This window comes from Gavialis gangeticus, unplaced genomic scaffold, assembly GCF_001723915.1.
Source record: "Gavialis gangeticus isolate Ggan-Ray unplaced genomic scaffold, GavGan_comp1, whole genome shotgun sequence".
NCBI lineage: Eukaryota > Metazoa > Chordata > Crocodylia > Gavialidae > Gavialis > Gavialis gangeticus.
In genome coordinates, this window is record NW_017728993.1 from 13,864,492 (window position 1) to 13,877,329 (window position 12,838).

The following is a 12,838-nucleotide window of genomic DNA, read 5'->3' on the forward strand; positions in this document are numbered from 1 at the left end:
TTAATCTCATCTGCCCACCTCTGTAACCTGTCCAGATCTAGTTGTAGCCTGTCCCTCTCTTCTAGCATGCCCACTTCTCCCCACATCTTAGTGTCATCCGCAAATTTGAAGAAAGTGCTTTTCACCCTCTCGTCCGAGTCACTGATGAAGATGTTGAACAGTGCAGGCCCGAGGACCGAGCCCTGGGGGGACGCCACTGCTCACATCCCTCCAGGTCAAAAATGACCCATCCACCACCACTCTCTGGGTGTGGCCCTCCAGTCAATTTGCAACCTGTCTGACTGTGTAGGCATTGACACCACAGTCGCCTAATTTTTTAATGAGATTGGGGTGAGAGACAGTGTCAAAGGCCTTCCTAAAGCCCAGAAAGACTATGTCCACCACAACACCTGCATCCCAGGATTTTGTGACCTGGTCATAGAAGGCAATCAGGTTGGTATGACAGGATCTGTCTCTAATGAACCCATGCTGATTGCCCCTAAACATAATCTCCCCTGTTGATCCCTCGCAGATGTGCTCCTGGATAATTTTTGTGTCATGTGTTCATGTGTCATAATGTTCAAAAGTCATGTGCCCCTGACCCCAAACCATTTGTGTTGCCCTCCACTGGACTCTCTCCAATTTACCCACATCCTTTCTGTAGTGGGGGACCCAAAACTAAACACAGTACTCCAGATGTAGCCTCAACAGTGCTGAATAGAGAGGAATAATCACTTCCCTTGACCTACTGACAACACTCCTACCAATGCAGCCCAGTATGCCGTTAGCCTTCTTGGCAACAAGGGCACACTGCTGGTTCATATTCACTGAAATCCCCAGGTCCTTTTCTGCGGAGCTGCTTCCCAGCCTGTACTGGTGCATGGGATTGCTCTGTCCTAAGTGCAGGACTTTGCACTTGTCCTTATTGAACCTCATGAGATTCCTTTGGCCTAATCCTCCAATTTATCTAGTTCTCTCTGAATCCTAGCCCTACCCTCCAGCATATCTACTAGTCCCCCAGGTTGGTGTCATCTGCAGACTTCCTGAGGGTGCACTCTGTGCCGTCTTCCAGGTCACTGATGAAGACATTGAACAAAACCAGCCCCAGGACCAACCCCAGCTGATACTGGCTGCCAACTGGACATTGAGCCATTGTTTACTGCCCTCTGAGCCCAATGCTCCAGCCAGCTCTCTATCCAACGTACAGTCCATTTATCCAGCCCGTACTTCCTTATCTTGCCTGCAAGAATGTCATGGAAGACCGTATCAAAAGCCTTGCTAAAATCAAGGTACACCACATCCACCAGTCTGTCCACATCCACAGAGCCAGTCACCTCATCATAGAAGGCAATCAGGTTAACCAGGCATGACTTGTCCTTGGTGAATCCATGCTGATTATTCCTAATCACCGTCATCTCCAAGTGCTTAGAAATTGATTCCTTGAGGATCTGCTCCATGGCTTTTCCAGGGACTGAGGTGAGGCTGACTGGTTTGTAGTTCCCTAGATCCTCCTGTTTCCCTTTCTTAAATATGGGCACTATATTTGCCCTTTTCCAATCATCTGGGACCTCTCCTGATCTCCATGAGAGTTTTCATAGATGATGGCCCTTGGCTCTGCAATCATATCAGCCAACTCCCTCAGTACCCTTGGGTACATCCCATCCGGCCCCATGAACCTGTACACATCCAGCCTTTCTAAATGGTCCCCAACCTGTTCCTTCACCACTGTTGGCTGCTCCTCTACTCCCCAAACTGTAGTCTGGGCGCTGACCTCACCTGTGAAGACTGAGGCAAAAAAGGCATTGAGCACTTCAGCTTTTTCTGCATCCTCTGTCATGAGGTTGCCTCCCCCTTTCAGTAAGGGACCCACACTTCCCTGATCCTCCTCCTGCTACTGACATACTTGCAGAAACCCTTCTTGCTGCCCTTCACATCCTTTGCTAGCTGCAACTCCAATTGCACTTTGGCCTTCCTGACTTCATCCCTGCATGTCCAAGCAATGTTCTTATATTCTTCCCTAGTTATTTGTCCAAGTTTCCACTTCTTATAAGCTTCCTTTTCGTGATTTATTTCTCTGAAGAGTTCCCTGATAAGCCAAGCTAGTCTTCTGCCACACTTGCTAGTCTTCCTGTGCATCAGGATGGTTTGTTCCTGCACTTCCAGTAAGGCTTCTTTACAGTACAGCCTGGACTTCTGGACTTCTGTTTCCCCCTGAGCCTGGCTTCCCAGGGGATCCTGTCCACGAGTTCCCTGAGTGATCCGAAGTCTGCTTTTCTGAAGTCCAGGGTCCTTACTCTGCGGCTCTCCATCCTTCATTTCCTCAGGATCCTGAACAAAAACATCTTGTGGTCACTGCTACCCAATTTGCTATCCACTACTACATTCCCCACCAATTCATCCCTGTTCATGAGCAGTGGGTCAAGAAAAGCATGGCCCCTATTTGGCCATTTCAGCACTTGCACAAGGAAATTGTCCCCAGTACTCGTCAAAAACTTCCTGGATTGCCTGTGCACTGCTGTATTGCCCTCCCAGCAGATGTCAGGTGATTGAAGTCCACCATGAAAACCAGGGCCTGTGATCAGGAAATTTCCTCCAGCTGTTCGAAGAAAGCCTCATCCAGCACTTCCTCCCAGTCTGGTGGTCTATAGCAGACCCCCACCATGACATTAACTTTGGTGATTTCCCCTCTAACCTTAACCCAGAGACTCTCAGCAGACCTATCTCCAGCTTTATACTGAGGAATCATATGGCTCTTTTACATAAAGTGCAACTTCTCCTCCTCTTGTCCCCTGCCTGTCCTTCCTGAACAGTTTGTACCCATCCATGACCACGCTCCTGTCATGCAAGCTCCCACCAGGTCTCTGTTATTCCCATTATGTCATACCTCTGTGACTGCGCAAGGATGACCAACTCTTCCTGCTTCTTTCCCAGGCTCTGTGCATTTGTCTACAGGCAGCTGAGTTAACTAGGTGATTGCCCTGATTTCTCAGGAGGTATGAGAGCACCTCCCCTGTGCTCCCTCCTGGTCTTCTGCTTCCCCACTTACCTCAGGGCTTTGGTCTCCATCCCCTGGCAAACCTAGTTGAAAGGCTTCCTTGCTAGGTTAGTGAGCCTGTCTGCAAAGATGCTCTTCCCTCTCTTTGTCAGGTGGATCCCATCTCTTCCCAACAATATCACTCATGGTATTTTCCCCACATTACCATCCAGAGCCTCAGATTATTTACAGTGACTTTTCCAGACACATTTCTGCTGTGCAAGTTCTAGTTTTGTTTCTAATTGATGAACACCATTCACTGTTTAGAGGCAAAAAAACCTCTCAGCAGCAATTTTCAGAGAGTAATGATGTGCCTGATCCTGCAGTACTGAACTCAGTGGGAGTTTGCATTGCTTACAGTGTGAACAACTGCCCCTTTGGCTTGTGCATTACACGTGTACATGTGACTGTGAACAACAATAGACAAAGCAAGCTTCACTATTGCCTAGGGTGGAACAAAAGGTACAATGAGGACAATGCAGCCAGCTATGGTTTCAAACCGGCATCCAAAGGAATAGCTGGTGGGATCTATGTAGTATAGGGGATTATGTCCTACCCTGCCCTAAAGTAACAGGCCTTATTTCTCGACACCCTTTTTTTGAACCAAGCAGTAATAACACCATAATTACAATGTAATTATTATAATGCAATATACTTGTTGCATTCGCTCTGATCCCATAGAAAGACCCTGAAAAGCTTGCACCCAAATCCAGCTTCAAACTCTCCCAAAGTCTGGGAATCTAGGTTTTGTATTGAGTCTAAAGGAGACGTCATCAGTTTAAAGGGCATCGCTCACTCTCTGTTGTCTCCCTGTTCCAAAACTGAGTGACAAATAACAACAAATGAAAAAGTGAAACCTAAGTGGGGACTTTTTTAACGTTTGATTATTTTCATGCTCTTCTCTTTCAGTAATATTTAAGCTCCAAATTCCACCATGTACTTTTAAAGTTGGGTTTTTTAATATGGTCATAACCCTGTTTTATATATAAGGGGAAATGCTGGCTCCCTGTGGCTTTCGTGTATTTTCATATTGCTATAATTCAAACAATATGACAGCTCAACTTGATGGAGTTTCCTGGCTTCAGCAGGGCTTGTGGTATTCAAGTGTTTAAACTTTATTGAGACTCCTGATGGAGCAGCACCACAGGCCTACGGAGAAGACCCTAATCAAGGCTGACGGTGCTGCAAAATGATCAGACTGGCAGACTCAGCAACAACCAGGTCTAATATTTTCCATGCCCACATGTGGGTGGCAGGAGTTGCCCACCAGGCGTGAGCATGCCACCAAATAAGAAGCAGCCCAAATAGGCTACCCATATGTCCTTATAGTTGCTTGGATGCCACGATAAGAGTTGTATCATCCTTACATAGATACCATGGAAACATCAATCTGACCCTGGTAGGAGGGCACAAATTCACAACCCTGACAGTGTGGTGTTTTATCACTGCAAAGCAGTTACTGGTTATTAATCCAAATTCTGTACAACTCCCAGAAGGGCAATGGGCACTGTATTACGATACGGAGGGAACGGCAGGTCCTCACTCCAAAGAGCTTGCAGCCTAATGTTATCAATGGCATAAGGAACAGGAATCATGAACAAACAAATGGAGCAAATGCAAAGAAGGGTTGTAGCTTTACTGTCACACACAGCATATGTGCACGTCTTGGTGTTTCTGTGCGCGCATGCTTGTGTGCACATATGTACACGCAGCAAGCTAGAACTCCAGAAGTCGAGATAGGGCGCATCTACACGTTGCCGTATGACAACATTGCTATGGCACCACGCTTCCTTTTGGAAGTCCTAAAGCACAGCACAGTATGGGAGGTTACTGCACCGTGCACGTGGTGCACAGTTAGATTTTGCCACTACGGTGACATAGCTGCTGATCACATGTAGACCTGCATGATGGCTGTGTTGCTGTACTGCACCGCACCGCGATGTAGCACGTCGCTACATCACCAGAGGGCGATGTGTAGATGTGCTGAAAAACATACGTTCCTCTTATGTGTTTATGTTGCACATATGCCTCACAGGCAAAGCTGGTAGTATAGCCCAGCATTAAGTTTGCCAGCCACTTCCAGTTATACAACCCTGTTTTCAATTGCTAATAATTTTGTTGAAAATTAACCCATTTGGGCTGGAATTTTCCATGACAAGTGTCTGCCATAGGCTGAATTTTTTTTTCTTTTGGACAGTTTCAGACACAGCGGCATGGGGGAAAATGCATCACTTTGCAACATTAGAAAATTCCAATAACCTTTTCTTTGAGATGCGCCAGAGCCTCTACATTTTAAAGCAAGGACTTAAAACTTAACTGTGGGGTGGCCTTTATACCAAGGAGGTATGTTTTGCTGTTAACTATGACTTGTTCAGCCAGGAAAGTAGGACTGGAGTGGAAGACTTATTTCTATAATATAGTAGTAACAAAAATAAATTATGTTAGGAAGTTAAAACACTAAAGTCAAAATGAAACCTGCACATACAGGTCAAAGAAATAAGTTGTGAATGCTCCATTTCAGAAAAGCTTTCGAGGTTTTTAACTTTGCAGCCAGACATGGGACAAAACAAAATCTGAAAACTTGACATTTTCTCTCAGAAGGAAAATTCATTTTCAGCCAGTGCTATGCCAAACCCTGGCTCTTCTCTCTCTCAGCTTCTGAAAGCAGATCTGTCCCCCTTCAGTTTGATCCTTGTAATTACATATCTATTCCATATTCTGAATCCATATCCATAATGCATGCTGCATTTGCTAAGCCCAATGGGAAATGCAAAACAAGGAGCAATGGGAACAAATGTTCTTTGAACGTAAAATCCATGCAACAAGGCCATAGCAAAGATGTGCCCCCATCCCCCTTGAAGCTGCACCTTCAGGAACCCTGGAGTTTGCCCATTTATTAATACCACTGATCTTCACATCTGTTTCAGATTGGTTTATGTGGACTGGATTTGATAACAAATATGTTGTCCATTAATGTCAGCCTGTGCACTGCCCATACTTACAATCTTACATATTTTCTAGACATATTTTGCTTGTCAGTCTTCCTGTTAAGAAAGATTGGTGACTTGGTATAGCAGCTCAGGTACAAAATTTAAAACATCTAAAGATTATCAAACCAGCACCAGGACTGGGGGGTGCAAAAAGACCCGAGCACGACAGACGCACTGGAATACTTTTTTGACAGATTTACAAACTTGCGACCTGATACGAAAATATGCAGAACATCTCTCACCGCCTCCCAAGAGGCATTCAGGATCCTGAGAATCGTGTCCTTGGGGGGATACAGGGCATGCAGTAAACTACATTAGTGTATCACTGCATTTCAACGGACTTGTGGACTATAAACAAAGAATACCTAGCAGAAATGTTTCAAAAGGCGGAGCGAAATGACTACATCTTGCGCTGATCTCTACTAGGTCTGACCTCTATATTAACCTCTATATAAATGATCTGGAAGAGGAGATGAAGGACAGGTAATACTGAACTGGGAGGAGTTGCAAATATCAGGGAGGACAAAGAGGTCAAGTCCAGATGAGCGTGGTGCCGCACACTGCAAATGCAGGCATTCCCTGCGCTACCTTGCTTGGTTGGCCCCGGGAGATCTGAGGGTCAAAAAAAACCCATGCCAAAAAAGAAACCAGGATGTGCACATGGTGGCAGAGCATGCCACCCGTAATCAGAGCCTGGCTGGCCAGAGCCACACTCCAGCTGCCAGCCAGGCTTCTAGCTGCAGGAATAGCAGCTGCAAGTCCCCCAGGCCCCTAGCACCCCAGATAAGGCTGCTGGGGCCAACACAGTTGCTGGTCCCAGTCTCCCCTACCCCATTCAGGTAACATGCCGAGCGCCAGAGGGCACATGGCACGGGCTTTCTCTGGGCACAAGTGGCAGCGGCACACGGTAATGCCGCTGCTACTTGTCCCCAGGGAAGCACACGCCTGTGCTCGCCTGGACACAGCCAGAAAGAGCATGTTTATTACTCTTTCTCTAATGCTTCCCATGCACCCCACTACAGAATGAATGGACTGAAATATAACAAAGCGATGGCTGGAGAAATGGGCTGGACATAAGGAAATGAGATTGAAATGTGGATTCATCTACATGGAGGAAAAATAAACCAACAAAATATGCAACAGGTGGAGAAACCAGAAACCATGGAATGAGAACCAGCAGCCAAGTATATAAAGCATAGCTGTACAAATATAAATTGGGCTGCCACTGAGGTCAGCTGGATAATTGCCATTCAAGGAAGTAACAGTCGTAGGTGCTCGGCACCTCTTGAAAGAAAGGTGCTTATTCTTAGAAGCCTAAGCATGGACTTAGGCCAATAATAGGCAAAGTTAGATACCAAAGAGTTTGAACCTAGGAGGTGGTGGCCATCCTAAACTAGCCTTTCACACCCCCTCATTATTAACACATTCTGAAGGCCTCATTCAGAGCCCACCGAAGCCCAAAAACTCTTCCATCAACTTTAATGGTTTTTTGGAATGGGCCCTAAATTCCTAGAGCAGTGATACAGAAAGGATGGAAAAGAAATCACTGCCAAGGAGAAAGAGGAGGAGGGCAGGAAAACAAAAAGTGTCTCCAGATTTTTGTTTTTTGGTTTTTATTTTGGCGGGGGGGGGTTGTTTGGTGGGGTTTTCTTGTTAAAGACCTATGGAAAGGCTAGAAAGAGAAAGTCTCTTAAAATGGAGATGAGGACAACAAAGCTGTAAATGCACTGGATTTTCCAGGTGGAACATTTCTGTGCTCTTTTCACAGATCACATTAGGCATACGGTAATACATCAGGAGCCCAAACAGTGTCATGCATTGCTTCCCAAAGGAATACTGAAACGGTGTCAAAACACTTGAAAAATGTTTGAGGTTTAACGTAAATGCTGTGATTTTTTTTCTATTCAAATGGCACCTGCTCTTCCAAGAGTAGAACTTAATACTAAAAAAACACAGTGGCATCTCTTCACTCATTGCTAAGTGCATGTCAATGCTAAGATTAAGGGCTGGCCTTGAAATCACTCGCAACCAGCCTGAACCAAGTCAGCCTCCCTTCCCGTCAGCTCCTATCATACCTCGTACAGGTCTAATAACCCCCATATTGTAGACCTGTACAGAACCAAGTCAGCTCTGTATCATACCTCGTAACCCACACCAAGGCCAGCATCTGCATTAGACTTATTTCTTAAGTGCACCCCTAAGATATCTTGGATTTCCTCGTGGAGCCCTTCCAGAAACCAAGGTGTAAACTGCTACTGTGTCTTTCTAGTTTTTTTTTCTATTTATGGGTCAAAAGAGGAGGAACTAGATGCAGAAGGGGTGGAAGTCAGGACCTGGAAGTCGTGGGTTATTTAGTAGCATACTTCCTGTGCATACCATCGAAGTTCGGTGGTACCAGTCTTTGTGTTGTGGCAAAATACCTGTATCAATCATTTAAACTATCTCAACTCCCCTGGCAGTTTCAAGACGATACAATAGTCTTAACTTCCTGTCCCAATTAGATGCGCTCCATGTTGTCAAATAGCTCCCATCTCTAGGTGCCTATGTTTTCCGGTTATATCTACATTGATAGGCCACACTGCAGAAAGGAGAAAATGAGGAGGCAAAGGAAGGCAAGTCAACCTCCCCCTACCTGTAAGTACAGGTATCAGCAAGAATCAGGTTGGACTGAGGCTGCAGCCTAAGCTAAGTGTTTTTCAAATACTTGGCAGATATGGATTTCAGGATGGCCTTAAGATCAACTGTCAATGTAGATGTAACCTAAAACATAGCTACCTGAGCTATGGGATCTATTTGAAAATATGCAACGCATCTACTTGGGACCTGAAGTGAAGAGTATTATATCCCGTTGAAACGTCAGGGGGCAAGGCAGAGACTGTTTTAAATTATTGGTATAGTAATTTTGCCACAAAGCCAAGGCTGATGCAATTCCCCACCCTCTTACTTATGAAAACAGCCATCATGGGGGGAACAAAACTAGATCACATGTATTTGTAGGATGTGGCAGGGTGCTACTTTTCAATCATTTCTTATATAACCATCAAAATCTTTAACTTTTTTTTTTAGGGTTTTGTTTCATAGTTTCATAGTTTCTAGGGTCGGAAGGGACCTTAGTAGATCATCTAGTCCGAGCCCCTGCCATGGCAGGAAAGAGTACTGGGGTCAAACGACCCCAGCAAGGTGTACATCTAACTTCCTCTTAAAAACCCCCAGGGTAGGAGCCAGCCACATCATAATATGTTAGTGTTGGCTAAATGAAGCAACTCAAGCATTGGTTAAGCTTTTTAAATGACTGGCACTGCTATCCTCTGATACTGTGGCTATCAGTACCTTTTCTAATAGCACGGGTCATATCCAAGTGTAGGTTATTGTTGTTGAAAAAAACAAAAAACAAGAAGAATCAAGACTTTTTTTGACGCACACAAATTCGTTGTTTGAAACACTAATTTTCCCCATGGAAAAACCATGCAAGAACAGAACATTTTCAATTGTTTCTACCTAATATTTTTATAGGAATATGTCCATAGCATCCAGCAAAAGTAGGGTGTCGCCTACAAAACCTCATGCCTCTCTGAACAAGTTAGTCTCTAAAGTACTACTCTGCCCCGCCTTCTGCATATACTTTTGGTAAATTCTAATTCAGCTTTTGCTACGCTAGGCAAATTCATAGGTTGAACTTAACAGATAGTTAAAAGCCTTCAATGTGGATTCTCTACAGGCAAGCAGAGGACCTTTTTTCTGGTTACTGGAGATGTTCATTTACTTTTTTTTCTCGTGCCAATAAATTCAGTGCGTGTATCTGTGTTTGAGCATCGTCTCTATTTCAGCATTGGAGATTTTGATCTTTGTTCTGCTCCCCATTCATTTCCATGTGCAACGGTGCTCCATAGCATGGCAACCTAAGGTTGCACTTGGAAATCTATGATAGATGTTAGTACTCTAACGATGGCTTCATTTTAGCAGGATAACATTTACTGTGCCACAGAGGCAGCCAACAGAGATGGAAATGAGTGCTCAGCGCCAGAGGAACCACTAGGAAGAACAAGTCTGTGCCTTGGGCCTCTAGCTTAAAGCTGCTGTAGTCTCTTTGAAGTAGACAGACTTCTGCTAAAGGAAGCCAGTGCAAACTCTGACTGCCTCCCCTAGAAAAAAAAACGTGAACCAGAGAGCGAGTGAGATGGAGGGATGCAACAAGTCTCTTCCATATGGAGGTAGGAGACACCCTTTGGCCATCGTGAGTTCAGCCAGGGCTCGCTCACCCTTTCCCACTTTCAAATACTAAGTGGGAGGTGTTTACTGGGGCATTAGACTCGAGCAGCCTCCCAAAGAGCCTCCACATTACACACACACTCCGTGTCATGCGGTAGCTTGGATCATGACCCCGAGCAGTTTGAGAAGCCCCGACTAGCTGGGGTATTCTGATACCCACTTAGCTTTTATAAATTGTCCTCTGGGTCAGATTTTCAGGCATGCAGCACCATGTCTTTTGCACTTACCAAGCAGGGCTATAAATTATGGCTGGAGTCTCTGAAACTTCAGCCCAGTAACTCCATACTACTGGCGCCTGCTGGGTTGTTGTTGTTGTTGTTAAAGCTGCAGTGCTACGTGGGGAATGTGTGATGTATGGTAGGGTAGGGACCTCCTTAACTCCTCAGTAAAGAGGTCACAAATAGGAAGAAACGGCAGTTTCCTATAATATTTAGCATTCTATGGGCCCGCCAGTAGTGCCACACTTTACTTCTTCATTTTTTGCATCTCCTTTGAGAGCTCTCCCTCACTTCATCATCATAAACATGTCAACAATCATCCCCAGCGGAGGACTCTGCTGTTTGTTCTGCTGGCTCACATGGAGAAAGCATGTCCCTGCTGCAGCCCTCAGCATGCATTTCTCTGTGCTCAAAGGGGCCTGAGCTGGAACACATCCATCTTGTGGCTCCCAGACCTTGATATCCTAAAAAACAAGGAACGTGAACTCAATAAATACGATCAGCTGCCAGGAACGTGCCTGGAGTCTCCTGCTCCTGCCACTGACATCAGAAAGCTACAAAGTTTTATTGTTAGGTTCCCCAAAAAGTACGCCCACAAGTGCGGTGGTTGCCTGATGTTACCCCACATTTCTCTCGAGTATCACGTCTGTCATTTCGAGATCAGACAAAAAATCAGTTCTCACATACACAGATCCCAGTGAGGCAAGGGATCGGTTTCTGTCTAATGCCCCTTGGTTCATCTCAGGAGAGCTTTTTCATGTGTGACTTGTTTCCTTATGTTTTCATTTTTGACACTGCAGCTGTGGGGTTTTCCCCCGCGTTTCCAAATTAATTTAGTGGTTTTGAAAATGCTTTCAAGTGGAATTTTCCCATGCAGCCCTATGCCTTAACCCTCCCTTTTAACCGCCTGGCTCTTGCACGCTGTTCTCCATTCAGCAGGAACTGTTCCATCATGCCAAATTGTCTGGACAACCGGTGATGCACCAAAGCAAAGTGCAAGGGGCTGACCATGGGAGCATAAAATGCATTGCTCCTCTTGAATCTGGTGGAACTCCTCGCATAGAGAAAGCTAAGTGCATGGTTAATATAAGTCTTTGAACAACTGTCAAATTCCTGCCAACTTGGGATAAGCTTCCAGCTGGAAACCTATAGACAAACGTCTTCAAGGCCCACATCTCCTCTGAGCTAATCAAAGACTTCCCCACATGTTCTTCTGTTAACAAAGTACTTGGGCACTTTTGGCAGGCCCAAAACTTGACAAATTGTTCCTGTGAAAAAAAATCTAAATAAACATTTTTCTTCTCAATCACTTGCATCAACATTTTTCATGTTTTCATCTAAAAAATCTAAAAAGCTTTCATTTTTGGCTCCCAAGTCCAACAGAAGATATTTTTTTCCCCCCCAAGAAAATAGTCAAATTTGATGAGAACAGAAATGCTATTCACAAAAAAAAAAATCATTCAATCAAAATACCTTGTTTAAATAACCCCATATGCAGCCTTTATACAAGTAATCTTTGCTCACAAAACAACCCTAGTGCAGAAACATAAGACTACTCAGAGATTAGGATGGTTAGGATCATTAGAATAATAAGTACCTTATTGAGAGAAAGACAAAATTATTTTATGAAAGTGGTATTGACTTAGAGAACCGTAGGGGTTTATTTTCCTTTGAACTAGACTAGAAGATGCATAGTAAGAATGACCCCCTAAAGTACATCACCGCTAGTCTAGAGGTTTTAAACAGCACTTCACTTTGCAAAACAACTAAAAGAGCATTAGAACAAGCCAAGATAGATAAAAGACCAAGACTGAGTGTTTCAGTAAAGAAGGCAGTTATAACTTGAGTGACAGAGATATTTAACTAGTGTCTTTCAGCTATGCTGCTGTATTCTTCTGTAAATGGAAATAAAAGATGTCTTTGTGCAACCTATCGTAGTTCTTCCCCCACTCTAGCTACACTGTAGACTGACTTACTAGGTACATTATTATCTTCCCTGGATAAGTAAAAAGGAAACACTAATCTTGTATTGTTGAACATAGCCCAACGGTTCTGTCGTTCTCACTAGGAGCTGAGAGTGAATGAATAGCGAAGAGCAGAATTTGCTCCTAAATCTGGTAGTAAATTCAGCATGTAATCGGAAACATTTAGCTACTACCTTCTTCATCTTTTTAGGGCATGCCCAGGCACCAGCAACCATGTATTCCAGCTCTGTTTTATTCTTTTGTTTAGAAGAGCCAGTGGAATCATATGAACACCTTGCCTTAAAAGTTTTACACTCCTGGGAAGAAATCCCTGAGGTTGGATGCAAGCTGGTTCCAGAGCACATTGAAACCAGGCCCCTCTAT